Source organism: Ceratotherium simum, chromosome 39, assembly GCF_057802395.1.
Source record: "Ceratotherium simum simum isolate JZ-2026a chromosome 39, ASM5780239v1, whole genome shotgun sequence".
Lineage (NCBI taxonomy): Eukaryota > Metazoa > Chordata > Mammalia > Perissodactyla > Rhinocerotidae > Ceratotherium > Ceratotherium simum.
The window spans coordinates 2,929,618-2,933,671 of NC_141938.1; the positions used below are offsets into that span (position 1 = coordinate 2,929,618).

The 4,054-nt window shown below is 39.5% G+C and overlaps 1 long non-coding RNA gene across 1 annotated transcript; it reads left to right on the forward strand.

Annotated features, from left to right (window-relative positions):
• The first annotated feature begins 2,070 nt into the window (after positions 1-2,070).
• LOC147912097 (uncharacterized) lies at positions 2,071-3,436 on the forward strand. Its single transcript, XR_015550164.1, has 3 exons — positions 2,071-2,563; positions 2,968-3,043; positions 3,165-3,436. It is a non-coding gene; the product is annotated as an uncharacterized LOC147912097 (long non-coding RNA).
• The last annotated feature ends 618 nt before the right edge of the window (positions 3,437-4,054 follow it).

Here is a 4,054-nt window from a genome sequence, read left to right on the forward strand (position 1 = left end):
AAAGGTTAAGTTATTGATTTGAGATCTTCTTTGTTAGTTTAGGCAGTTATGGGTATAATTTTTATCTATATAATGTTTTCATTGTAGCCCATAAACTTTGGCATGTCACGTCCTTGTTTTCATTCATTAAAAATGTTTTCTGAGGGCCAGCCCAGTGGTGTAGTGGTTAAGTTCGTGCACTCCACTTCGGTGGCCTGGGGTTCGCGGGTTTGGATCCTGGGCACAGACCTACACACCACTCATCAAGCCATGCTTTGGTGGTATCCCATATAGAAAATAGGGGAAGACTGGCACAGATGTTAGCTCAGGGCCAATCTTCCTCACCAAAAAAAGAGAAAATGTTTTCTGATTTCCCTCTTGATTTGTTTGACCCATGGGTTATTTAGGAATGTCTTATTTAATTTCCTCATATTTGTGAGTTTCCCCAAATATCCCAAGATATTGACTTCTAGTTTCATTCCATTGTGGTCAGAGTCTTACTTTGTATTTTAAATTTTAAATTGCCTAGCATTTTAAATTTAATAAGGTGTTTTTATGGCAGGGATTGATCTACTCTAGAGAAAGCTCCATGTGTGGTTGAGAAGAATATGTAATCTGTTGTGTAAAAATGTGTAAGAAGTTGTGCACCAGATGCCACAAACCTTGTTCATATGCCCCAGTAAGGATTCCACCTTTGGAAAATAGCTATAATTAACATCCCAACCTCTTTAAGTTTGTGATCATCTAAACTCACTCTCCATAGATTTGTAACAAACAAATGTGCAAATCAAAGAGGAAGGTGGTAAAAAAAATGCCCCTGTATCTCTCAGATCTTTGATGATAGAAGTTATCTCTGCAGTTCCTCCATGGATAAGCTGTTCCATCTGAGTTACTATCTTCGTTGGGAAACAGATCAAGAAGCACCCACTTGGCCTTTCCCCCCAGAATATGCCTCACTAACAGTGTTAGGAAACCAACATAGGTATTTTGCCCATTAATAAGTACATCAATTTTAGTTATATAGCTTGGGTCTCATGAGCTAATCTATTTTCATAACTTTGTTAGGCATTTGTAATTTATAGTTTTGTAAGGTTTGTGCATAGCCATTGAACATCTTTATTGGAACATTCATAATTTGTTTTTGATTAGTAAGAATTACTTAAACTGTTAATGATATTATCTTTTTCCCTATATTATTAGTGAAAACATTTTACTAGGTGATGTTTCTATATCTTTTATTGTTATTAATGATATATTTACACTTTTTAGTTTATCAAATCTATTTAACTTTTATTTACATTTTTCTTGGGACGTCATGCCTTCCACTAAGTATACAGAATTACTTTCTGATGTTTACTTTCAGTATTTTCATTTTATTTTTTTTTATGTTTAACTCTTTACTCCATATAGAATTTATTTGGATGCAGTAGACAGGAGAGTTATAGACTGCCACTATTCACCATCTATGTTGTTACATCCTTGTGTCTGTTTATAGACCATTAAGGGTTCATCTGACTAGTCCAGTTTCTCAACATTGACTCTACTGACATTTTCGACAAGATAATACTCTTTGTCAAGAGGACTATTTTGTGCATCAGAGGATCCCTAGATGTCTGTAGCAGTGCTCCCCACCTCCTACAGTTGTGACAGCCAGAAATTGCAAAATGTGCCCTGAGAGGCAAAATTACCCCTGTGACAGACAGTTCTTATGGTGGCAACAAACCATTAAATATCACTTCTCATTAATTTTTGTAATTGGTGTATCTGGTGAAATGGTTCTTCTTCATTCTTTATTTGCAATAATTTCCTGAGTACCCTTTGGACTTATTATCAGAGATGTACTTTAGAATTACTGTATTTTAAGGGAGAAACAAAGATCCTAATGCAAATTTGAGTGGAAATGTCTTTAAAAATGTGGCTGTGTGTAGAGAGAGCTGCATCTTTGACTTCAGGAGTCTTCCATGCACCAAAGTTGATTATGTTTCCATGGAGGTGATGCCTCTGTCACCTCATCAGGAAACACTCAGACTTGTCTGCACATAGATCTCACACACGGTGTTAGCCATAATCCTCCAAATTTCATATATATGTTGCAGGACATGTGATTTTAATTCAATAATATGTGTTATGTATAATGTATGTATTTACACAATGTTCAGCAAATTGACTCCTTCATCAGTTGTAGTAATTTTCCAATTATTTTATCTTTAGTTTGTCAAAAAAGCAATGCTCTCATCTCCAATAACAATATTTGCTTCTTCCACCTTATTCATCAGATTGATCACTGTGTTTTCTGACATGAAGTTGGAGATGAAAGCAATGATAAACACTTGGGGTGAGAAGAAACCTCTTTGGCTGTTTGGATTGGCTCCTCCTTTCAATGGGCTGCCTCTCACTCACCACTTCCTCTTCATGCTCTGCTGCCAAACGTCTTCTCTGAGAACTAGGCTGGCCTGGCAGTCAGTGTACCTGAGAGAGACCAGGGGATTTTAGCACCAAAAAGTGACTAAAAATACTGTGGCACCCTCTGCAGATTTCATCCAAAGACAACAGCAATCTATTCCATAGTGTGGATTTTAATAAGGTTAGTGGGGAAGAATAAAGTTGTTTCTGATTCACGTACAAAAGTCCATCCTCATCAATGAACCGTTATTCCTAATTTCATAATAAGCGGTGAAGTGTGCTCAGTGGCAAGGCTTCCTCTGAGTCAGGCAGCCTGGTGATGAATGTGAGCACCCTCCTGACTGCCTGTGTAAAGTCAGACAAGTCACTTAGCTCCCCCAGGTCTCAGTTTCCTCTCTTATCAAATAGGATCATACTAGTGCTTCCCTGTTAGAAGTCTGTGAAGAGGAAAAGTCATGAGCCAATCCACCTGTGGTGCTGAGTGCAGTGCCTTACACTTAGTAAGCCTCCCTAAAGTGCTTTTATTGTTAGTGTCAGCATTCCTGTTACTATTCTCACTGTCATTCTCATTATCATCTTTATAAGGACTTAGAAAGCAGAAATTCTCTCAGTGGAATCTACGACATTTTACTCTGCAGATGACCCAATGGTTCCTTGACAGGTAAGGTTGCAACTGGCCTGTAAGACTACTGAGAAGTAATGCTTTTTTTTCTTTGTGAGGAAGATCAGCCCTGAGCTAACATCCGATGCGAATCTTCCTGTTTTTTTTTTTGCTGAGGAAGACTGGCCCTGGGCAAACATCTGTGCCCATCATCCTCTACTTTATATGGGACGCCACCACAGCATGGCTTGATGAGTGGTGCATCGGAGCGCACCTGGGATCCGAACCTGCGAACCCTGGGCCGCCGAAGTGGAGTGCGTGCACTTAACTGCTGTGCCACCGGGCTGGCCCCAGAACTAATGCTTTTAATAAAGTTCTGTGATGACTATTTGATTTCTTCTGTGGATGCTTACTTTCCCATACTTTGAAATCTTCACTAAATAAATGCTGTGATAATTAGTTTTTGGTAATTCATGCATTACCCACTACACAAAACAATTTGTTTGATTCTCCCTCCCACTACTACCTCAAACACCATGTCAATGTTTCAGCATACCATGAAGAAAAATATTTTTTAAAGTGCAAACATATATCTTGATGTTGTCCCATTTAAAGGTACTTCATGCTTCCCAGCACAAGGAGGATCAATTGCTCTCTTATTTTCATTCAGAGCTAAGAGCATGTTGGTTCACAACCTTGAGACTTTGGGTGACATCTGAAACTGGCTCCTGTACATGAAGGCAAGGAGAGACCAAAGAAAGAGGCAGGTCACTCCAGATTGGGAGGTGGCCGTTTTAATAAGCAAAGGAACTTATATATGAGGCTTGTGTGAGGCGGAGCGAGATGGGTAGGGCTCCGCACCCACCCGCCAGAATCTGAAAAGTTTAGATAGAGGCTTTAATGGGGTCCAGTAATGTCTACAGTCCAGATGGTCTCCACAACATGTTATTCTCTCCAGGCCGCATCCCTGAAAGGGCTTCTAGTTCAGGAACAGTGAGTGGAACATATATTGCAAGGACAGAGGGGATATGGGGTCTCTGATTGCCTGAGGGTACCAGTGGTCATGTCCTC